At 48.2% G+C, this 24,980-nt stretch overlaps 1 protein-coding gene across 4 annotated transcripts in view; it reads left to right on the top strand.

Annotated features, from left to right (window-relative positions):
• Positions 1 to 11,345: 11,345 nt before the first annotated feature.
• LOC136651220 (myosin-10-like) overlaps positions 11,346 to 24,980 on the top strand; it is a 68,014-nt gene continuing 54,379 nt past the window's right edge. For all 4 annotated transcript variants that reach the window (XM_066627418.1, XM_066627417.1, XM_066627416.1 and 1 more), the window contains exon 1: positions 11,346 to 11,420. The gene's annotated coding sequence lies outside the window, so the exon portion shown is untranslated. The remainder of the gene's footprint in view (positions 11,421 to 24,980) is intronic.

Below are 24,980 nucleotides of genomic sequence, written 5' to 3'. Positions count from 1 at the left end.
GACTGATGATGCTCTGTGAAGAAGTCTCTCTTTTTGTTTGTACTAAATCTCCTGCCAATCAGGTAGACCACAGCTGCGATACAAGGACATCTGCAAGAGGGATCTGAGGGCCTTAGGAGCGGACCTCAACAAGTGGGAAACCCTGGCCTCTGAGTGGCCCGCTTGGAGGCAGGCTGTGCAGCATGGCCTTTCCCAGTTTGAAGAGACACTTGGCCAACAGTCTGAGGCAAAGAAGGAAGGCCCATAGCCAGGGAGGCAGACCAGGGACAGACTGCACTTGCTTCCGGCGTGGAAGGGATTGTCACTCCCGAATTGGCCTTTTCAGCCACACCAGACGCTGTTCCAGAACCACCTTTCAGAGCGCGATACCATAGTCTTTCGAGACTGAAGGTTGCCAACAACAACAGTTTCATTGGATGGCTCGACTATTGTGTGAGAGAAGGAAACGGGCTCCAATTGAACCAGAATGGAACCAGACTGCTGGCGCATAACATTAAAAAGGTGGCAGAGCAGCTTTTAAACTGATCCCTGGGGGAAGGCCGACAGGAGCCGAGGGGCATCCGGTTCGGGACTCCTCATCCCTATGGGATGAGGATGGGGAGGTTAGAGAACAACAAGACAAAGGCAGGGTAGGAGAAGAAATTGGGAAAGGTAGGGTGATGGGATGTGATAGACGGTTTGGCACAATGAGAGGATGCGGGGACAAAGGAGCGAATAAGCAGCCCATCCTGGGGCATTCCGTGTATAAATGCTTTTATGCGAATGCCCGAAGTCTACGAGCAAAGGTGGGAGAACTGGAATGTCTGGTGACAAGGGAAAATATTGACATAGTGGGCATAACGGAAACCTGGTGGAATGTGGAGAATCAGTGGGATACCGCAATCCCGGGCTATAAACTCTACAGGAGGGACAGGCAGGGGCGTGTTGGAGGTGGGGTGGCCCTTTATGTTAAGGAAGGGATAGAATCCAGCAAAGTAGAGATTGAAGGTGGGTCCGACTCCACCGTAGAATCTCTGTGGGTTAAATTACCAGGCTTGTGCAGCGATGTAATACTGGGGGCGTGCTATCGTCCTCCAGACCAGAAATCGGATGGGGACCTTGAAATGAGGAAACAGATCAGGGAGGTGACAAGGAGGGACAGGGTTGTAATCATGGGGGACTTCAATTATCCTCATATTGACTGGGTCAATTTGTGTTCTGGTCACAATAAGGAAACCGGATTTCTTGACGTGCTAAATGACTGTGGCTTAGATCAGCTAGTCACGGAGCCCACCAGAGGACAGGTGACTCTGGATTTAATTTTGTGCGGTACGCAGGACCTGGTTAGAGATGTAAACGTTACTGAGCCATTGGGGAACAGTGATCATGCTGCGATCTGTTTTGACGTGCACGTTGGGGGAAGAATACCAGGCAAATCTCTAACAAAAACCCTTGACTTCCGACGGGCGGACTTCCCTCAAATGAGGAGGCTGGTTAGAAGGAGGTTGAAAGGGAGGGTAAAAAGAGTCCAATCTCTCCAGAGTGCATGGAGGCTGCTTAAAACAACAGTAATAGAGGCCCAGCAGAGATGTATACCGCAAAGAAAGAAGGGTTCCACTAAATCCAGGAGGGTGCCCGCATGGCTAACCAGCCAAGTTAGAGAGGCTGTGAAGGGCAAGGAAGCTTCCTTCCGTAAATGGAAGTCTTGCCCTAATGAGGAGAATAAAAAGGAACATAAACTGTGGCAAAAGAAATGTAAGAAGGTGATATGGGAGGCCAAGCGAGACTATGAGGAACGCATGGCCAGCAACATTAAGGGGAATAATAAAAGCTTCTTCAAATATGTTAGAAGCAGGAAACCCGCCAGAGAAGCGGTTGGCCCTCTGGATGGTGAGGGAGGGAAAGGGGAGATAAAAGGAGACTTAGAGATGGCAGAGAAATTAAATGAGTTCTTTGCATCTGTCTTCACGGCAGAAGACCTCGGGCAGATACCGCTGCCCGAACGGCCCCTCCTAACCGAGGAGTTAAGTCAGATAGAGGTTAAAAGAGAAGATGTTTCAGACCTCATTGATAAATTAAAGATCAATAAGTCACCGGGCCCTGATGGCATCCACCCAAGGGTTATTAAGGAATTGAAGAATGAAGTTGCAGATCTCTTGACTGAGGTATGCAACTTGTCCCTCAAAACGGCCACGGTGCCAGAAGATTGGAGGATAGCAAATGTCACGCCTATTTTTAAAAAGGGAAAGGGGGGGACCCGGGAAACTATAGGCCGGTCAGCCTAACATCCATACCGGGTAAGATGGTGGAATGCCTCATCAAAGATAGGATCTCAAAACACATAGACGAACAGGCCTTGCTGAGGGAGAGTCAGCATGGCTTCTGTAAGGGTAAGTCTTGCCTCACGAACCTTATAGAATTCTTTGAAAAGGTCAACAGGCATGTGGATGCGGGAGAACCCGTGGACATTATATATCTGGACTTTCAGAAGGCGTTTGACACGGTCCCTCACCAAAGGCTACTGAAAAAACTCCACAGTCAGGGAATTAGAGGACAGGTCCTCTCATGGATTGAGAACTGGTTGGAGGCCAGGAAGCAGAGAGTGGGTGTCAATGGGCAATTTTCACAATGGAGAGAGGTGAAAAGCGGTGTGCCCCAAGGATCTGTCCTGGGACCGGTGCTTTTCAACCTCTTCATAAATGACCTGGAGACAGGGTTGAGCAGCGAAGTGGCTAAGTTTGCAGACGACACCAAACTTTTCCGAGTGGTAAAGACCAGAAGTGATTGTGAGGAGCTCCAGAAGGATCTCTCCAGACTGGCAGAATGGGCAGCAAAATGGCAGATGCGCTTCAATGTCAGTAAGTGTAAAGTCATGCACATTGGGGCAAAAAATCAAAACTTTAGATATAGGCTGATGGGTTCTGAGCTGTCTGTAACAGATCAGGAGAGAGATCTTGGGGTGGTGGTGGACAGGTCGATGAAAGTGTCGACCCAATGTGCGGCAGCAGTGAAGAAGGCCAATTCTATGCTTGGGATCATTAGGAAGGGTATTGAGAACAAAACGGCTAGTATTATAATGCCGTTGTACAAATCTATGGTAAGGCCACACCTGGAGTATTGTGTCCAGTTCTGGTCACCGCATCTCAAAAAAGACATAGTGGAAATGGAAAAGGTGCAAAAGAGAGCGACTAAGATGATTACGGGGCTGGGGCACCTTCCTTATGAGGAAAGGCTACGGCGTTTGGGCCTCTTCAGCCTAGAAAAGAGACGCTTGAGGGGGGACATGATTGAGACATTCAAAATTATGCAGGGGATGGACAGAGTGGATAGGGAGATGCTCTTTACACTCTCACATAATACCAGAACCAGGGGACATCCACTAAAATTGAGTGTTGGGCGGGTTAGGACAGACAAAAGAAAATATTTCTTTACTCAGCGCGTGGTCGGTCTGTGGAACTCCTTGCCACAGGATGTGGTGCTGGCGTCTAGCCTAGACGCCTTTAAAAGGGGATTGGACGAGTTTCTGGAGGAAAAATCCATTATGGGTACAAGCCATGATGTGTATGCGCAACCTCCTGATTTTAGGAATGGGTTAAGTCAGAATGCCAGATGCAAGGGAGGGCACCAGGATGAGGTCTCTTGTTATCTGGTGTGCTCCCTGGGGCATTTGGTGGGCCGCTGTGAGATACAGGAAGCTGGACTAGATGGGCCTATGGCCTGATCCAGTGGGGCTGTTCTTATGTTCTTATGAAACAAAACAAAACAAAAACCTTGGTACATAATTCCATAAGTCTCAATCATGTTCCGTTAAAACGCGAACCCAAGATCATGCTGAGCTGGTGCAGGCCCCCTGAGTTTTGCAAACATGCCATAAAGCACTTTTGCACCTACTCAGGAGCAGGCCGTGCCCGCACAAGAACGTGTGCTGGCCTGCTGGTGCCAGATCCCACCCCTGTGCCAGCTAAGGCAGGCAGGATTGTGCTGAGCAGTGCAGGGGGTGGGAGAGGGTGGTGGGAAGGCAGGGATGGGCACCTGAGACCCACAACTTGGTCGTAAGTCCAACTTAAGTCGCATCAATCAAAGATGTGAATTCAAGTCATGGCTCAAAGCCGGGGACGTGTGACTTGTCTGTGGACTCGAAGCCATTTCAACTTCAAGTCCTATGGGTACAGTGTGTGTGTACCCATACTTTTTTCTTTGCTGCTTTCACATCACACTGCCAGACCTATTGATCTTGACTCTGGATCTTGACTCTTTTGTGGAGTTGCACCGTTGCTGAGGCTCCCTTGTGCTCATAGAAGTGGCTTCCTCAAAGGTAGTCCAAAATTTACATCCCTGTTAGCTCCCTCTCTTGAGTTTGTGACTGAGCCATTCCTTGGTCCAGGCCAGAGGTAAGGCTACGGCGTTTGGGCCTCTTCAGCCTAGAAAAGAGACGCCTGAGGGGGGACATGATTGAGACATACAAAATTGTGCATGGGAAGGATAAAGTGGATAGAGAGATGCTCTTTACACTCTCACATAACACCAGAACCAGGGGGCATCCACTAAAATTGAGTGTGGGGAGAGTTAGAACAGACAAAAGAAAATATTTCTTTACTCAGCGTGTGGTTGGTCTGTGGAACTCCTTGCCACATGATGTGGTGACGGCATCTGGCCTGGATGCCTTTAAAAGGGGATTGGACAAGTTTCTGGAGGAAAAATCCATTACGGGTTACAAGCCATGATGTGTATGTTCAACTTCCTGATTTTAGAAATAGGCTATGTCAGAATGCCAGATGCAGGTCTCTTGTTATCTGGTGTGCTCTCTGGGGCATTTGGTGGGCCGCTGTGAGATACAGGAAGCTGGACTAGATGGGCCTATGGCCTGATCCAGTGGGGCTGTTCTTATGTTCTTAAACTACAATTCCCAGGAGGCCTTGCAGGTCTCTTGTTAACTGGTGTGCTCCCTGGGTCATTTGGTGGGCCGCTGTGAGATACAGGAAGCTGGACTAGATGGGCCTATGGCCTGATCCAGTGGGGCTGTTCTTATGTTCTTATGAGGGTACTAGGAGTTCAGACTAGGAGTCCATTCCAGGGCTTATATTGGGCCAAAGGAGCAGGGAGGCTTTCGAAAAGAATGGACAGCAGTCTGTTTGCGGCCATCTGCAGAGAAAGAACCTCAGCAATAAATTCTGCATTTTGCGGAAACCATTCTGCTTACTGAGACTCATTTTCAAGAGTTCCTGGCACTCTACTATACTTTCCCTCTGGTGGCCAGTTAGAATAGGAAGGCCTCATTTAAAAAAAATGTAACATTGATTGATTGGTTAAGAACATAAGAACATAAGAACAGCCCCACTGGATCAGGCCATAGGCCCATCTAGTCCAGCTTCCTGTATCTCACAGCGGCCCACCAAATGCCCCAGGGAGCACACCAGATAACAAGAGACCTCATCCTGGTGCTCTCCCCTACATCTGGCATTCTGACCTAACCCATTCCTAAAATCAGGAGGTTGCGCATACACATCATGGCTTGTACCCCATAATGGATTTTTCCTCCAGAAACTCGTCCAATCCCCTTTTAAAGGCATCTAGGCTAGACGCCAGCACCACATCCTGTGGCAAGGAGTTCCACAGACCGACCACGCGCTGAGTAAAGAAATATTTTCTTTTGTCTGTCCTAACCCGCCCAACACTCAATTTTAGTGGATGTCCCCTGGTTCTGGTATTATGTGAGAGTGTAAAGAGCATCTCCCTATCCACTCTGTCCATCCCCTGCATAATTTTGTATGTCTCAATCATGTCCCCCCTCAAGCGTCTCTTTTCTAGGCTGAAGAGGCCCAAACGCCGTAGCCTTTCCTCATAAGGAAGGTGCCCCAGCCCCGTAATCATCTTAGTCGCTCTCTTTTGCACCTTTTCCATTTCCACTATGTCTTTTTTGAGATGCGGCAACCAGAACTGGACACAATACTCCAGGTGTGGCCTTACAATAGATTTGTACAACGGCATTATAATACTAACCGTTTTGTTCTCAATACCCTTCCTAATGATCCCAAGCATAGAATTGGCCTTCTTCACTGCCGCCGCACATTGGGTCGACACTTTCATCGACCTGTCCACCACCACCCCAAGATCTCTCTCCTGATCTGTCACAGACAGCTCAGAACCCATCAGCCTATATCTAAAGTTTTGATTTTTTGCCCCAATGTGCATGACTTTACACTTACTGACATTGAAGCGCATCTGCCATTTTGCTGCCCATTCTGCCAGTCTGGAGAGATCCTTCTGGAGCTCCTCACAATCACTTCTGGTCTTTACCACTCGGAAAAGTTTGGTGTCGTCTGCAAACTTAGCCACTTCACTGCTCAACCCTGTCTCCAGGTCATTTATGAAGAGGTTGAAAAGCACCGGTCCCAGGACAGATCCTTGGGGCACACCGCTTTTCACCTCTCTCCATTGTGAAAATTGCCCATTGACACCCACTCTCTGCTTCCTGGCCTCCAACCAGTTCTCAATCCACGAGAGGACCTGTCCTCTAATTCCCTGACTGTGGAGTTTTTTCAGTAGCCTTTGGTGAGGGACCGTGTCAAACGCCTTCTGAAAGTCCAGATATATAATGTCCACGGGTTCTCCCGCATCCACATGCCTGTTGACCTTTTCAAAGAATTCTATAAGGTTCGTGAGGCAAGACTTACCCTTACAGAAGCCATGCTGACTCTCCCTCAGCAAGGCCTGTTCGTCTATGTGTTTTGAGATCCTATCTTTGATGAGGCATTCCACCATCTTACCCGGTATGGATGTTAGGCTGACCGGCCTATAGTTTCCCGGGTCCCCCCTCTTTCCCTTTTTAAAAATAGGCGTGACATTTGCTATCCTCCAATCTTCTGGCACTGTGGCCGTTTTGAGGGACAAGTTGCATACCTTAGTCAAGAGATCTGCAACTTCATTCTTCAATTCCTTAATAACCCTTGGGTGGATGCCATCAGGGCCCGGTGACTTATTGATCTTTAATTTATCAATGAGGTCTGAAACATCTTCTCTTTTAACCTCTATCTGACTTAACTCCTCGGTTAGGAGGGGCCGTTCGGGCAGCAGTATCTGCCCGAGGTCTTCTGCCGTGAAGACAGATGCAAAGAACTCATTTAATTTCTCTGCCATCTCTAAGTCTCCTTTTATCTCCCCTTTCCCTCCCTCACCATCCAGAGGGCCAACCGCTTCTCTGGCGGGTTTCCTGCTTCTAACATATTTGAAGAAGCTATTATTATTACCCTTAATGTTGCTAACTGCTTACTAAACTAAACTTAACTAAATGTTAAGTAACTGCTTAATTTTAATTATTTTGTTTTTTAATTATAGGGAAGTTGTAAAAGGTACCTTAACATCCGGAACTTAGTTGGAGGCAAGCCCTCCTCATCTTGATTCCATTTCAGTGCCTTTCTAGATTCCTGAGTACCACAACCAGCACTGGTGCTACTGGGAGCAAGAAACTGGGGTTTCTATATTTGGACACCAGGGGGTGCTATTTTGCCACTCTTCTCTGGATTCCTTGTGCCTAATATGTTGGGGGAATTCTCCTGCACAAGCGCTGTTGAACATGGATGAATGAATGCCAACTGTGCAAGAACTCTGAGCAATGTTCACACAGTGTTCCTGTTCACTTCATCAGGTCTTTTGCAAGAGAATCTCTGTGATGGATTGCATCCTTCTGCCTTCTTTTTACAGAGGTTTCATAATGTAATGGTTAGTACTCTGGAGTCTGAACTCAGTGATTTGAATTCAAAGCTTGGTAGAAACTGAAGCGCTGGTGTCTTTTGGAGAGGGGCTGTAGCTCAGTTGTGAAGCACATCATTGCATTCGGAAGGTTCCAGTTTTAGTCCTGATCATCTCCAGGAAGGGTTGGGAAAAACTCCTGTCTTGAATTTGGGACAGCTGTTAATCAGTGTAAACAAAACTGAGCTAGATCAATGGACTCCCCATGAGGTGGTGCAGTGTGGGGTCTGCTACATCTGGCGGGGGAGTTTTGGCCTCTGGAGGCCTCCTTGGGGTAAGGGAACATTTGTTCCCTTGCCCAGAGTAAGCCAGTGCCAGCCCATCAGGTCTACTTGGACCTGTGCCAGCAACATTGCTGGTGAATGTCCGTGTGGACCTGGATTGGGAGATCAAAGCCAGGAAAAGGGTTATGTTTTGGTGTGCACCACTGCTGCCGAAACCTCCCCCTTCCTGGTCCTGATCTGCTTTTCCCTTACTCCTGTCACCATCCCTTTGGGAAAGGGGAGATTAGAAGGTACTCTGAACCCACTCTATGTGCCACCAAATCGCAGGATCCCAATATGGCTGTGCATGTATTCTACAAAATTTTGCGCCACAATCATGTGTCATTCTTTAAGGTACCACAAAACTGTATGTTGTTTCTGCCCCCTCCAAGCAATAACAAGTTTCTCATGGTGTTCGGCTTGTTGTAGCCTGTCCAGCTGAGAGTGAGTGAACTGCACTTCCCTGTCACTTGATGAAAGGTCCGTTGTAATTTGACAGCTTGAATTCTCCTAGCGTGACAAGCTGTGTAAAAGACGCCTCTTGTCATCGTTCCTCTGCCATGCTGACGGCGTGCTCCTGTTTAGGTTGGGACGTAGTTTCCACTTTCCAGTTCTTGCTCATGGGCCTTGCATTTGGCAAGAGTCTGCCTGAACATGGCACATATAAATATAGCAATGCGCACTGCGTGCATCACCCTTCTGGACGGAGGATTGTAGGGCCAATTTGTTGAGTCACCTTTTACCTCTAAAAGTAGCTCGGCCAGCATTTCCTCAAGGCCGTACCCAAGCTCATATTTACGTTTCGGTCACTTCCCTGGGTCCCCTTTGGTCACCTCCCCTGACGTTTCTGCTGTGTCATTGGCAGCGTGAGTCGGCCTGGCAATAAAATTGGATCCAGCAGACATTAAGCAATAGAGCAAAACACTGATCAGCCACAAGGGGGCAGTGTAGGTTTGGCAAGAGAGCCAATGCAAAGGTTTCTGTAGGATTTGAGCTACAATGGTCAAGGGTAGATGGGTGTGAGTTCACACCTTCATTTTTGTTCATAAGAGCCTCACAGATTCTTCCAAATCTAATGTTTGCAGCTGTGTGCCATAAAAGCTGGACCTTGCATATGCTGATCCTACATGAGCACTATCATATCCCCTCTCAGCCTTTTCTTCTCCAGGCTGAACATACCAAGTTCCCTTAACCTTTCCTCATTGGGCTTGTTTTCCAGCCCTCAAATCATCCTCATCACTCTTCTCTGAACCCACTCCAGTTTGGCTGCATCTTTCTTAAAGTGAGGTGCTCAGTATTGGACACACTACCAGTGGCAGTCCTGGACCCAGTGCTGCTTAGGACCACAACAGCAAGCTGCAGCCCCCCACCCCCACGCCTGCTGCTTCCCGCACATGGCCTCCCCAACCCTCTGAAGGCATTATAAGGGTATAATTTTAATTCAAAGGGGCTTTAAAATGTTGGCATGATGGGCTGGCATTTTTTAATGGATGTGATTTTAATAGCATGATCCACTGGGGTCTGCTTTGTTTTATTGTTTTAGGATTTAATGTTCTAGTATTGTTTTTAATTGTTTATATTGTGTTTTTTATGGTGTAAGTTGGCTTGTATGTCCCAATGTGTGGTAGAAAGGCAGGATGGAAATTCTTTAACCCATTTTTGCCTGGCCCACAGATGTATACATTTTGTTCCTGTTGCTTATATGCAACGTTGGGCAGAAATGGCTTGAATAAATAAATAAATAATACTAATGTTTAGCTCAGTCTCTTACCCACTACACCAGGGGTCAAACATAAGGCCTGTGGGTTGGATGTGGCCCCCAAAAGCTCTTTATCTGGCCTTCGGGCTCTCCCACCAACTCTCTCAACTGCTGATCTGTGCTGAGGTATCAGTGCTGAAAGGGGAGCCCACATGATAATTGGGCTCAACCATATCTTGAAAATATGATCAAGATCTGCGTATTTTCTCTTTTACCGTTTGCAGCTAAGGCAGTGTTTCTCAAACTGTGGGTTGGGACCCACTAGATGCGTCGCGAGCCAATTTCAGGAGGGTCCCCATTCATTTCAACATTTTATTTTTAATATATTAGACTTGGTGCTACCATGTTATGTGACTGCATGTGGGGAAATGTTACAGATCTGTACTTTTAACTAGCTACTATGTATACACTTTTAACAGTGATAGTCAATGGGACTTACTCCTGGGTGAGTGTGGGTAGGATTCCAGCCTAGGATTGCTAAAAATTTTCTGGTTTGATGATGTCACTTTTGTACATGACATCACTTTCGGTAGGTTTCCTTCTAAAAAGTGGGTCCCAACACTAAGGGCACAATCCTAACCTACTCAGGACACAATCCTAGTCTGCTCAGTCCTATTCTGTTCAATCGGGCTTACTCTCAGGAAAGTGTGGTTAGGATTGCAGCCTAAAAGCGCGAGAACCACTGAGCTGAAGGAGTTCCTAAGTGAGAAAAAAGTGCTCATTTCTTTTCTGCTTAATGACATCACTTCCTGCTTAATGACGTCACTTCCGACCCTCAGCAGGCGCCATGAATGCTATTTGGCCCATGATATGAAATGAGTTTGACACCCTTGCACTATGCTAACACCAGCCTGCCTCCTACTTGGATGGAAACCAGTGCACGGACTCATACAGAGATGCAGCAGGCAGCCTCCTCTGGGGACTTTACGTCAAGGAGTGACAGAATGATCCAGCCGCCTCTGTGAAGAGATGTGGAGGCATTTTGCTGTACACCACTGACAAAGAAAGCGAGGCAGGCCGGGGCGATCAATCGTGCAGACAAGCAGGCAGCCTCCTGTTCCGCAGTCGGAGGACTAACAAGGGCCCTTAATTATGTCATTCATTTCTTTTCCAGGGCACTGCCTTTAGCCGTGAAGCCTGGACATGACTGTCCACTGAGGGTTAAGCCAGGATGTCTGACTGGTCTGGAAGAGTCCCCTGGTAGGCTGGAATGAGGGCTGTGGGGGTGAGGATGCTGGACCCTGGTGGGCTTTTTGGGTAAGGCTTGGGGGGTCCTCGCCTCTGACGTAATCCCAACCCCCCCTCCCAGCAGACAATAGGCCTCATTCATCCTTTCCCTCCCCCCTCCCATCCTCTCACGGTCTGTTCACACACAAAGAGACCCATTCACCCTGCAAGAGGGCCCGACTGCTTTGATTGGCGAGATCCCCTGCCACTCATTCCATCCCCCCACCCTAAGGGGTGTGTGTGAGTACTTTTTCCAACTAATCCTGATCCCTTAGTCAAATTTCCCCCACCACAAGGGCCACCACCACACCCTCTTCCTTGTGATTGGCCAAGGTGGGCGTGGCTACTGCACCCGGACTCCTCCCCTTCGTCAGTGGCAGCTCAGTTGCTCTTGGGCCTTGGAGGCGTCAACATCTGTGGCTGCGTCTCTTGGATCTGCTAAGGTACAGTATAACAGCCAGGGCCCTCCTTCATTCTGTGCTGCTGTTCTTAGGCTTGCTGCCTCATGCAGTGACTGACAAGGGTCTCCTCCAGTCCTGGAGGGGGCCAAGGACAAAGAGTGTTTCCTATCTGTTTGTATTAATAAGGTCTGGATTGCGGGGGAGATTGTATGGAGGTGTGATTCTTTGCAGTGAACTGGGGGTGGCCTCGCTTGAGTGTGGGAGAAAAGGTGACATTTGACATGGCATTGTGACTGGAAACATTGTGGATGGATAATCTCCATGTTACAAATGAAAAGTGCTTGATGTTCCCTGCCTGTCCCCGCTCCTGCCTCTTCCTGTGCCTTTTGAGCTCTATTCTATGGACCGGTGCACCTGTCTACTGCCCCTTTGCTTGCATGTTAATGTCAGGTGTGGACCTCTGGCTTTCCATTAACCAATCTGTACCCTTCATTCTCTTTCTTCTGTGTCTCTTCTCTTTAATCCCTCGTATCTCCTGTAGTTCACTCTCACTCATCTCTGTCCATTCCTTCATCCATTCAGCCCTCCATTCTGCCTGCTGATGTCCAGCTGGAAAATGTCAGTGGGGGAATTTCTGCATGGTTCCTTCAGATTCTTGCCCCCACCCCTCCTCTCCCCTCATTGCTCAGGTATGACTATTCTGTTCTTTTTTCATCTTCCATCCTGTGACCCGGTAGCGTAGAAAACACTGCTGCTGTAGAGGGGCGGAGGGAACGCCTCCTGCTAAGGAGAAATATCTACAGTACCGCAAAGGCCTCTGTTTTTTGCATCGCTGAGGAGTTGGCATGTCTTGCGCTGAAGCTTGGTTACTGGAAAGAGAGTGGTTCGGCTCAAAGTGAACTGGCAGTTGTAGGCGGACTTAATCCGGAGGGGGGATGGAATGACAAAGGGGGGTGGCATTGCAGAAGGATCTGTCATTACCAGGGGTGTACGTTATAATCCTCATACAGCTGGTTTTCCCAGCATGAGGAGGACAAGGTTGCGTGAACCAAAGTGCCTCGTTAACACGAGTTTCCTACTGCAAAGAGTTTGTAGGGCTGAGCTTTGCAGGCAGCCAAATTTGCAAAGTTAAGGTGATGGCACGCAACGTGCACGTTTGTGTCTCTCTACTGTGGCCCAGTGCAGAGCAGGGAGAACAGGAGAAAAGTTGAACATGTCTCCTGATGGAATTGAAAGTGGTGATCGAGCACATGCGTGCATTGCATTTGGGGACCAAAGTCCCAGAAATGGCTTGGGTGTTCTGCCCAAAGTAATATCAAGCATTTCAGGAATGCTGCAGTGTGTTTTTCATGATGGGAAAGGTATTTGTTGTTGCTGAGGGTTGTTTTTTTTTTTGGTTTTGTTTTGTTTTGTTGGATGTGTCCAAATTCTAATTCAAAGCAGCTGAAAAAACCATCTTGACGGAATCATTCCAATTGGGAATTTTATCTCTAAAGGCCACCGAATGCTCAGAACTGGTCTGCAAATCTGGGGAATGCATAGCATTTCGAACTTGCTGTGTCAACACAATCGTGAATTCCAGAGGGGTGGCAATGCTAGGCTGTGTTACAGTGAAAACAACAGAATCCCGCAGCCCCCTCATGACTCACCATTAATTGTGGCAGAAGTTTGGGTGAACTGCTTTGTGAGTTGTGTTTTGAAAGGAAAAGACAGTGTCATTTACGGTGACATTTGACAGGTGACTTAGTTTCTGGATTATGTGACCCTCAAATGACCCTTCCCCACCCCTGTTTAGTATTCATCAGTTCCTAGAACAGTTAAGTGGCAGCCAGTAACTCAACCAGTGGAAAATGGGAGTAGGGTTTGGGTGAGAGATTTAATACAGAAGTAATATTATTATTTGGTGTCGAATCAACAGTTTCTTCCTTTGTACCCTTCAACCAACGTGGAATGTGTTATCCGAAAGGCATTTGTTGGCCGAGAGCTGGGGGGAAGCGCTTTGTCTCTAAAGAGACTGTCTGATTTCATCATCCTGGATAGATTAATATTTGGGCTGAAGCAAGTTGGTGAAAACTTTGGTTGGGGGCTTGTGTCCCGACCCCACACGTCACACATATAAATATGGATCTCTGAACTGTATTTGGGATTATGGCTACTGTGTATGAGAGTTGTGGTAGAAGATGATGACAGAAGACGACGTGCCAGTTGACTGTGGGACATTCAGTGATGGGCCAAACCTGAGTGCTTTATTTCCACACTTTTGGAGGTGGTTGATGGTGATTCTCCAACTCCAGAGAACCACAAATCAAGCCACAATCAAAATTAACAAATCCCAAAGGAGCTGGTTCCACAATGAGCTGGGACAAGGACTGAGGGAGGGCTCGTTCACTTACTTGGCCTCTCTGGATTCCCCCAGCATTCCCTCTGCTGGACTTGAGCACCAAACAGTTATGTTGTAGGCAACCGGTATTTATAGCAGCAATGAGCGCGTCTGTGCCATGGAAGCAGCTCGTTCCCTGCCCCCTGCCTCCCAACCCTCCCAGCTCAGTCCTAAACTTGGAACGGGGATCTTGGCAGAAGGGTCTGGATACGTTGGGAGTCATATGAGCCGGCCGGCAAAACAATTAACAGGCGTGTCGTGCGCTCTGGAGAAGGGGTGGGTGCCATGTGGGCAGACGCAAAAGTTGCATATGCTCAGATATAAACTTTGCTCTCTCTCTCTCTCTCTCTCTCTCTCACACACACACACACACACACACACACACACACACACACGCACGCACGCACGTACGCACGGAGACATACAGAGTGACACACATTCAAGTCAGGTTTGTTTTTTCAGGCTGTGACTGATAGTTATAAAGATAGGGCCATCATCCCAGAGAGGCCCAGAGTGCTCAGGAATCCTGGCTCCTAGTTACTTGGCTGTAACCTGCCTGGTTTCACCATTTTCAGAAAACCCAGGAGTCCCAGCTCCCAGGCAATGTTTGCAGTGTGATTTTTCCCAACATATGACCCAAGACTTCTGACTCCAGACTCTTCCCTGGCCATGTTTCTATTCTGATCTCTCTTAGAGAATCCTGGAGCCTGAGCTCCTGACTGTCTGCTGTAATCCGCTATGGTCAGCCCTTCCTTCAAAGGAGCCCAAGCATCCTGGCTCCCTAGTTTCCATTGACTTTTGGATATCTAATTTCCTCCCTCAAATAATATCCAAGATTTGGTATTTGTTTATTTACTTAGTGCCATCAATGTACTTGCCATTTGACTAAGTGTAAAGGGATAGGTCCCTGCCCTAAGGAACTTGCGGTTTAAAATTTGACGCAGAAGAAATAACAGAGGAAAGGCAGGATGATATTAAATCTGTGTGTGTGGGAGGGGAAGATTATAAATGTATGCACTTTCCAACCATTTTAGGGGAAATACGTGTTTTCAGGAAGAATTTTATGGGAAGAAGAAGAGATAATGGACTGTGGAGGAGGGCTTATTGTTGTACGCACCCGGAAAAAGGGGCAGGAATTCTGTAGGGATCAAGTGGCGTCCCTTGTTTTGACAAGTGGTGGAGACGTAATGGAGAAATGGAATATGTGATGCCCGTACCCTCTATTGAACCATGACAAGAGGCCTGCAACAGTTACTGGCATGGGGATCCCATACCCTTGGTTTGTCCTCATTCAGCAAGTGCAGCATCTATATTCCCACTTTGAGTAAAGGTTTCGGCCATTCTTTTTGGTTCTACTTTGTAGCAGATTCTTCCAGCAGTTCCTGTGTGGCGAACTGAATCCCTCAGCTTTTATAGGACTTCGGAGTGCTGAAATGCTAGCATATTGAGAGTGAGCTGTCATGTACACTTCATAGCCTCGAACCATGGATCACTTTCAGAGGGTGTTATAGACATATCTTTGAAGCCTACCCTGCAGTTAACTATTGAGTAGATGAGCACTCACTTCCTGCTCAGAGTGCCTGCTCCTCTCCCCCTCCCTGGAGAGGTTAATGCCCTTGTACTGTGCCACAGAAATGCAGAGCAGTGGTAACAGACTTGCTGTCCCGGTTTACTCACTCTGCCTTCCAGTCACAGCAAGGGAGCTGGGATGGGCAGCGGGTATATGTTGCACCATGAAAGCCCAGTGCTGTTCCCATGTCACATCCTGTGTTGCCTTCTCTGAAGCCAAAATGCATGCTGGGGGCACTCTCATGTCCAAGGAAAGCTGCCTTGGTCCATCTTCCTTCCACCCACTTCCCCACCAAGCACAAGAATGATTTCCTTCCATTACTTTTTGTCTCCAAACAACTGCCGTGCTCCTGCCTTTGTTCCACCCTTGCAAGGTGGGCCAGTAGCCCCTATGATAGAGGGCGGATAGAATGAGCTGCAGTGCTGAGATTGGGACACGTCCTGCTTACTTTTCCTCTTTTGTTTTCTTAGCGGGTAAGACAGAGACGAAAAGCATGACTGAGTTTGCCATTGCTCCGGTGCTCCAAGGCGGTTGTTCCTCACCTTAGGTGGCAGGGGAGAGGGAACATACCACAAGGCCCTGAAATTTCAGGGGTTCATTCAGAGGCTTATCTTGTCACCACGTCCTACACTGGTGACACTGCTTGCTGGATCTGCCTACTACCTTATTTGCTGACTACAAAAGAAGCAGTGCCTGTTTGTCAACTCCTCTGTAGAATCTGGGTTCACGAGCCTTTCCTCTCTGGTTGAGTCTAGTGATAGAAAGCAGGGGGGTATCCTTGGTGTCCTGGGAGGTGAGTGAGACCTGGAGCAGGAGAACATTGGCAGCCCTGACTCCTAAAGTCACTGAAGCACATGGGAGGTTTGGCCTGAGGGAGTTCCCTCTTCGTGATGTTTGCAGTTTTGTTGTGACAAGAACTTTTTGACAGGTGAAAAGTAAAGATGACTTAACACCAAATAGGCTCCAGCGGAAGCCTGAAGAGCTAGCAGAGTGTGCGAGTTGGGCACCGCCTTCTGGGGGTTTAAGGAGCCTCTGAATCCGGGGAGGCAGCCACACCAGAAATATGTCAACTATCCCAAGCAAAACAAACTCCTGTGGCTGCCTTAATTATAGGAAGGTCTCAGCCCACAGAAGATTGGTTCCCATTCTTAACCCTCTCGAGCTCATTCCTTTCCCAGAGCGTCTTCCCTTCCCAGCCTCTAGCTCAGTTGGTTTCCTCCTGGCCCAGAGAACCCAGGAGTTCTGGCTCCTAGCCTCTCCCTGTTTGAGCACTTGGTACCACTCCCTTCCAACTTTTCTCGTCTGCAACCAGCTTTGAAGATGAGTCTTCGACTGGCACCTCTGCACAGATCTGCGTTTTCTGCTTCCTTACCCATGCCGCACCCCAGAGGGAGATGCATTTGGAACCAATTACCCCTGGGCACAGTGCCATGCCTTGTGGCTTCCCTTTGGAGTATCTGGGCCAAATCAAACCTACAGGGGCCTAAAAACCCAGTACATCCCCCCCCCATTTTTTAGTATACTACAAACAGTCCGTCTTATCCAAATTATATCTTTTCCCTGACACCCGCCCAGTTACATTTTTTTTTTCCATTGTCCATTCTGTGCCCGGAAGGCGAGGGCTTGCAGTCGTCACTCTCCAGGTTGCCATGCTTGCCAACCCCAGTCAAATTATGGGCTTTCAAGGGCATTCCTGTGATTCCATTGCGGCGCAGCAGTCCCAGTCCACCAGCTGAGTGCAAGAGGGCATTGGCCGGGCAGTCTCCATGGAGCAGGAGAGAGGGAGGGACTTTCCCACTCTCTTAGGAAAAAAAGAAGATGTGATTTCAAGGCTGCATTGCCCTCTTCCACATTTTTTCTACTTCTCATAGTGCCCCCAGAAAAGTCAGCAACACAGCTTTCTACCATGCTTCTCCCCACTGTTGTAACTCCCTTGGCCAAAGATGAACCCATCTGCTGATTTGCTCATTTATATATGTTAATTTCCACCTGACTGAGTTTAAATAAATCTATCTGCTGATGGTCCGAGAGATCTATTACAAAATAAATACATGATTCATTGACTATTTAAAATGAATCTTGTGACCATCATAACAAAGGTCTGTTTCTGTGAGAAGCCAAGAAGGTTGTGGGTTCCCAGAAGCCTTGCTTTCTTCTCAGAGAATTTAGGAGGCCATGCTCCTTGGGATGTATACTTACCTCCTTTTCTTCTTCCATCGTGCAACTTCTGTGGCATTCCCAGGTGCTCTCCCATCCAGCCACTGACCAGGCCTAAACCTGCTTCGCTTTGGCAAGTTGATAATCACACTGGGATTGCATTTAAGGCAGCGATTTTGAACATCTTTTTCTTGTGGCCAGAACCCATGAGAGGGAAATTGTACCCGGGTCCGAGGTCAAAAAAGAGGCTCAGGAGCCAAAGGAGAGGTCCCAGAAAATTCCTGGGATCTCAGCTGGCCTCATGGAGAACAAAAGATGGAAGCCAGGCCAACTGGGAGACCAAGTCTACCAGGCAGTAGAAGCAGGCAGTAGAAGCCCAGTATTATACAGCACAGGAGACCTTTCAGACTGTTGTCTCCTCCCCTGCTCCGTTTTGTTCCCTCCTGCCACCCCCATTTTGCCACCCCCATCGCTGCACTTCCCCTGCTGTTTCATCCCCTTCCCCTTTGGGAAGGGGCCCAAAATAAGCTTTGTACCTGCTGATAAAATTCCTCTTGGAGGCCCTGCTCACGGCACACTTTCTATGGTCTTCTCTATGGTCTTCACCTCTTGTGATGCCACCTCCAGCTTCCAGGAGACTCTGCTGGATTCTGTGGCTCTGTTTCTAGCGTGGAGGAAGAGGGACAGACAATTTGATATTACAGAAATTTGCCCTAGAAACACAGCTGCAGAATCTGGAAGAGTTTTTCAGCAATTTTTCAAACCCTGTACTCCAAACTCCCACGGCACACCTGTGGACCTTTTGTGACACACCAGTATGCTGTGACACACCAGTAGTAAACAGCTGCAAAGGGCTGCCAACTTCTGCGCTGGCTAGTTGTCTTTTTAACAGCAGCTTGATCTGTAGCCATTGGCGGATGATAACCTTGAGTAGGGTTCACTTGTTAATGTATGCATAACAGACCTGTTAAAGGAACAGAAGCAGGCTGGTCTGGTTTTTTTGTTTTCTGTCCAGTTAGCAATTCTGAACCCCACTTAGGAGCAGTCTAGTTCACCGTAGGGTTGCCACTTTCTTTTTTCCTGGCAAGGATCCTGCTGTTGACATTGATGTGGGGGGGTCCAAATCTTGAAGATAAGGCTTTACTTAATGCTGTATCCTCCTGCCAGGGAAAACTGCACTTGCTGAATTTTCATTATCTCGCCCTCCTTCCAAGGATCTCAGCATAATAACATACAATGTATAGTTCTTCATTCCTTCTTTATTGTCGCAACAACTTTATGAGGCAAGTTGGACTGAGAGCGACTAGGGCAAGATGGGCATAACCGAAGCCTCTGTTGTTGTAGTCAGAAACGCAGACCACTTCACCACTCCGGATTTGTATCAGCAAGCCTTTTAAAGGCTCGGGAACTCTGCTGGTGGAAAACGGTGGCACCCCACCAGACCACTTGCTTCAGTGTGCTGGAAGGATGACTTCCCTTCAAATTTCCCTCATAAGAAGTTGGTCGGTTCAGAGGATACGTTTTCCACCAGCGCCTCTTCATGCATTTGAGGGATGAGCGTGAACCCCCACACACATCCTGGGGGGCTTTGTAGCAAAATTGTGTGGGACCAGGGTTGTTGTTGTTGTTCAGTTGTTAAATTGTGTCCGACTCTTCATGACTTCATGGACCACAGCACGCCAGGCCCCCCTGTCTACCACTAACTTCCAGAGTGTGTCCAAATGCATGTTCGTGGCCTCGATGGCCTATCTAACCATCTCATCCTCTGCAATCCTGTTCCCCTTTTGCTTTCAATTTTTCCCAGCATCAGGGTCTTTTCTAAAGAGCCTCCCTTCTCATGAGATGATCAAAGTATTTAAACTTCAGCTTCAGTATCTGTCCTTCTAATGAACAGCCGGGGTTGATTTCCTGTAAGATTGACTGATCTCCTTGCAGTCCAGGGGACTATCAAAAGTCTTCCCCAACATCAGGGGGTGGTTTGTTCAAATAATCTCTAGCACAGGGGTGTCAAACATAAGGCCCGGGGGCCGAATGCGGCTCCTGGAAGCTTCTTATCCGGCCCTCAGGCTCTCAGCTGCTGAGCAGTGCTGAGGTGTTACCACTGAAACAGCTGTCCACATGAAAATTGGGCTTTCCCATATTTTGAAATATGATCAAGATTTGCGTATTTTCTCTTCTGTCATTTGCAGTTAATGAACTTCTATATGAGAGCAAGGTGCTGATTTCTGGTTATCAGCTGCTTAATGATGTCACTTTCTGCTTAATGACATCACTTCCGGCTCTCAACAGGTGCCCTGAATGCTAACTTCGGCTCTCTGTATGAAACGGGTTTGACACCCCTGCTTTAGCATTTGCCACTGCAGTGCGTGTCGAGGGGTAGTTTCGGCACCCCTGGGGTTTAAGAAAACAACGTCCAGCATTCCAGGATGTGCATGCAAGCCCACCCCACAAATGCGTAAAGAAGAACTGGCAAAGTATCATCTGAACGCCCCTAGGTTTCCACGGTTGTTCCCCGACCCCCGCCTGGCATTTCGTTTTAGGAGGTTTCTGGGGCAAGCGATTCTGTACTAAAACTCTTTGCTGTGCCAGTGCCCCAGCGGGCCTGAGGCAATTGTTTGCCACCACCCTAATGGCCTCGCCCTGGGATTGCTCAGCAAATTAATTAGCTAACGAGTGCGCAGCTGGCTTGTTAGTGCCACTTGGCCGGGCACTGTTTGGCAGGACTCTGGGCTGGTTGGCTCTCGGCTCACCTCAGACTTGTTTGGCCAGGTGTTGTCCAATCCCCACAGGTGAGGTGGAAGTGGGGCCTAGTGGGAAACCAAGTGGAATGAGCTGGAAGCTGGGCTTCTGCTCTCTGCAAAATGTCAAAACGAAAACCACAGTGGAGTTGACCAGGGTGGGGTGGGCCAAGGGCTAGAACTGGGCCTCCAGGGTCCTCTACGGATTGGGGCCTTGTGCTTTAGTGTAGTAGAGCTGGGAGCCCGGCTTACTTGACTTGTTTGCCAAAACTGGTAAATGTTTATTTTCCTAACTGGTAGGTGTGGTGCACTATTACTGTGAGTGTGCAGATAGCATTCCGTGCTTTATTGATAGCCAGCCTATGAAATGGTCAAAGCTCTGGGGATCCAAAGTGTTGGTCGTAATAAGTTCTGGGGTGTTGGAGGCCTGTTGAGCCCAGGCTGGAGATGAAATGTGTAAGTAGGGGGGTGTGTAGGACAAAGTGTGACTGAATCACGCATGTATGACATGCTCTGCCTAGAAAGGAACTCATACACTCAAAAAGGAGAGATGCCACAAAGTCCAGGGATTTTACATTTCTGCTAGTATTTGTGAATATGGCACCCCCGGAAGGTAGCTCTGTGTTCCAGATTAATCCAAAGTAATTGGAAACAGACTTGTGAGTAGATTGGGGGAGGATTGATTGGGGTGGGGGGAAAGATTGGGAGTCCAAGTTTCCTTAGGAGAGTAATGAATCCTTTTGGATTATGGGGGGTGGGAGGGTCTGGGCACCTGGATGTCGAGTACTTTGGGTCACGGCCCAACCCATAACAGAGCTGGGAAGGAAATTGGTGCTGCTGGGTGTGGCAGCTGCGGCAGGTGGTTGCCAGGCAAAGATACGCTAGTCAGCGGACTGCACCTGCCTTGGTTGGCGGCCAAAGGGCGTCAGCTAGCACCCTTTACTCTTTGTGGGAATAAGTGGAGCCGTTTTTCCTTCCCCGCCTTGACACCGTGAGGACTTTCCTTTTCTTCTCATCTGTCCTGCAACACGCTGTGTTGGCAAACAAGAACCAAAGAAACACCTGCCACCTGTTGCACTGACCCTCCACTCAGTTCCCCCCCCCCAAATTGCTGAGCTTTGGGCCACTAGGGGGAAGCAGACCGAAGAGTTTCCCAACCCTCTTCTACGTTAATATCCTGTCTTTCTTCCATTATGGGTATCAAGGTGACATTGCATTATATTTGCATTCCTTCTTCCCGGAAGGAGCTCAGGGCGTTCACACGGTTCTCTTCCCCCCCCCCGCCTCTTGTAAAATCACAATAACCCTGTGAGGTAGTTTAAGCTGAGAGCAAGCGACCCATCCTATCCAACTTTCCAATGCTGATGCAGCCACAGCGCAGCCCGAGGTAGGGGAGCAAACATTCCTTTACCTTGAGGAAGCCTCCATGACTGCCCCCCCCACCACCGCAGGATGCAACAAACGCCCCCTTGGCACAGCTGTATCAGCACTGGAACATTGGATAGCACGGGGCCCTGATTCAGGATCAACCAGCACACTAATGGCTGGCTAAGGATTTGAACCCAGGTCTCATCAGCCAGCATTTCAACCACCCACTTTCTAGCTAGTCTCCCATCCAGCCACCAAACTAGACCCAGCATGTGGATTTGGCTGAGCTTAATTTGTGCTGGGGTTCATTAGGACTACAGTAAGTCTTTGATATCTTTTTACAGTGCCTGAAATTCTTTCTTTGAGAGAAAACACTGAAAAAAAGCTGTTTCCGCCCAGTGGCGTCTACACAGTTGGGCTTAGCTTGTGTCTTCCAAGTGCTTGACATCAGGCAGGCTGTGGATCCCCAGCAGCTCCAAGCACAAGGGTCGGGAACTGGCATAGGTTGCGGCAGGCTGAGACGAGCGGGAGGAGGCTTGCATAGAACACAGAGGGTGCACAGCACTGTAGTAAACTCTTTGAAATAATAGCCATGACTGAGTGGTCCTTGCAGAGCCGTTCATGCAGAGAAAAGGCAAAGCCTCTTGTCATAGAGGAGATCCCCACGGCCGACTGCACTGCTGGAACAAGGGCGCGAGTGTCTGGCTCCAGCGGCCCAAGCAGGCAAGACTGCTGCTTGTGCCAGCAAGCCCAGCAGGGGTCTGGCTGGGGTGGGGGGGAGAGCTGGAAAATCTAGCTCATCAGCCAGATGCTGACTGGGGTCGCTTGGCCAGAAATGAAGGAGAAGAGATTGGAAGCCTGAATTTTTCAGCAAGGAGAAAGTAATCTAGTAGGTGCAGAAAAGGGAGTCGGAGGTGGAGTGGGAGGCAGGATTCCTGGGGTCGTCCTATCTCTGTGTCAACAGTTGCATTTCCAGCCACTTTCTGGACTAGTTTGTCTTGCATTCACATCTCTCTAAGTCTCTTTCCAGCTTCCTTGTTAAGGCTCTTGACTGAGCAGCTCTCCTTCTTGGGCCTAGAGCTTAAGTGTCTCAGATTGCAGTGTCCCTGGGCCCAATCCTGTAAGCACACAGCACCACTGGAACATGTGAGCTGGCAGGGCAGCATGCTTTACAGCTGTCATGAAAGGAGACTTGCCATAGAGGGCAGCCAGGCTACTGCTGTGTGCCAACAGGGAAAAGCCCCAGCACTGGTAAGCCAGCGCAGGCAGGGGCAGGGAGGGGCAAAAACTGGGCAGAGGCTGGGAGGGGGCTGTATTGGTGGCAGCAGTGCCGCCGATATCCTATCCGCCTTCCCAGGTCCGTTCAGACTTGTGCCAGCAAAACTGTTGGAGCAGGTCCGAGTAGATCCATTTGGTGGATGTTTACCCCGGGCAAGGGAACAAATGTTTCCTTACCTAGAGGAGACCTCTGGAACTGTCGTTCATCCCCCTCCCCGGTAGGATACTGTAGGTGCTCCGGTGGTACGGCTGCACCAGCGGATAGGGAGGTAGATAAGATTTGGCTGTCCTAGTGTTATTATTAGATAACTGAGGAGTGTATATGTCTGTGAAGTTATGACCCATGACTCATGCAAATGGGCAAATGGCTCAAGTCCTGCAGTGAAATTTGGCAACACAGGAAAACTGTTTTCCACAATAAGATTCATTGCAAATTACCACAGACACTCATCCATAAGTCGACCCCACAGATAAGTCAAGGGCAGGTTTTGAGCCAACAACCATGGAATTTTCTATGACCCTCGGATAAGTCGGGGGTTAAACTTAGGGGGGTGTCTGACTATAGTTTTGTCTGATTTTACCTGATCCTGAAAAATAACCTACCACTAATTGTTACCGAAGAACTGTAGTCTCTAATTTATTAAAAACATAGTAAAAGATCATAAGATAAATTTTTATTCTTTTTAAAATTCTGGTCTTCACCACCGTTTTGTAAACACTATCAGAGTAAGTGCACTGTAAACTACATATCAGTAAAACAGTGGTTTCCAACCTGGTATTCACGTACTCCCAGGGACACTCAACAGGACCTTTGGGGGTAATTGAAAAAGAATGAAATAATGGCAGAAAAAGGCAGGCCATGCTCCAGAATGCCTTGCAAGACAGGAATGCCTTGCAAAGACCAGCAAGGCAGGAAGGGAGGTAGCTAGCTGGCTGTGAAAGTCCCACCAATAGCTAGTGTTTGGTCATCAGTTCATGTATGAACCAGTGATTGAAAACCATCACAGTAAAAAAGCTGAAACATAATATGAAAAGTGATCAATCACCCAGAATTTCTCAGGACACTTCTGGTGCAAAACAGTGCAAAGGCACAGTCTTCTGTTCTTCAAACAGATGAAAAGAGAAAATATGTGATGAATATGTGAAGTCTGGGCTTTCATATGGAGGAGATGAAGTCTTGTATTATTAATTACAAACATTTTGCTAATATGAAGGGTACAATTTATGGAAATGGGCTGCAAAGGGATATGCAAGTGAAAAAGGTTGGAAACCACTGCAGGAGATCCATGAATCAAATCCATCTTTAAGGTGGACATGAGGAGAACCATGAATCAAAGACACCTTTAAGGTGTCTGGTGTGTTAAGCCAGAAGCTCTACATACAACCCATAACACATAACTGAGAGTGTGCAATTCACAGCAGAGAGATGAGATATTTGCAGCCCTTTTTACTCAAAAGTAGATCCACTGCTTTCCATGGGTGTTATTCTTAAGTAATGGTGCATTGAATTGTAGCCTGGGAAGGAGGGTCCCATCCTGGTGTTTCAAAAAACAGACCTGCTTTGCAAGCATTTGCCAAGCAGAACCAGGCTGCAGCAGAAGGAAGGAGAATAAAAGGTTAACTTTGACTGGAATGTCCCTGGAAAGTAAGTATAGCAACTAAGGAGGTGCCTGCCTGAGCTGAGCAACAGCTCAGCTGAGAAAGGAAACTGTTCAGAGTGGAAAGGCTCTGCCCTCTGATTGACCAGGAAATAAGGCAAAGTGAGAATTGGAGCTTGATTACTTGGCAAAAACTTCAGGTATTGGGTTTCCTGGCAGAATTCCAGCTTTGCTGTGCTTGTCTGTTTTGGAAGGAAATATGGATGGGTTGCATTTAAAAGCTGGTGAAGATGAGAGGGGCCTGTGGGGGAATGAAAAATCCCCACTGCTTTGGTGACTTTTTTTTGTCTTTCCAGGAGAAGGAAAAACTGGAAACTTTGAAGGGGGGGGGGAGATGAGAGAGAATTTATTTCATACCTCCATCTGAACATGAATGCACTGAAATGTCAGCCACTCTTCTGTTACCAGCTGGGCATGCACACGCATATTACAGCTGCCATCTTCTCTTAATCC

This window comes from Tiliqua scincoides, chromosome 5, assembly GCF_035046505.1.
Source record: "Tiliqua scincoides isolate rTilSci1 chromosome 5, rTilSci1.hap2, whole genome shotgun sequence".
NCBI lineage: Eukaryota > Metazoa > Chordata > Lepidosauria > Squamata > Scincidae > Tiliqua > Tiliqua scincoides.
The sequence above is the reverse complement of the archived record's forward strand: the minus strand, read 5'-3'. Positions and strand labels throughout refer to the sequence as shown.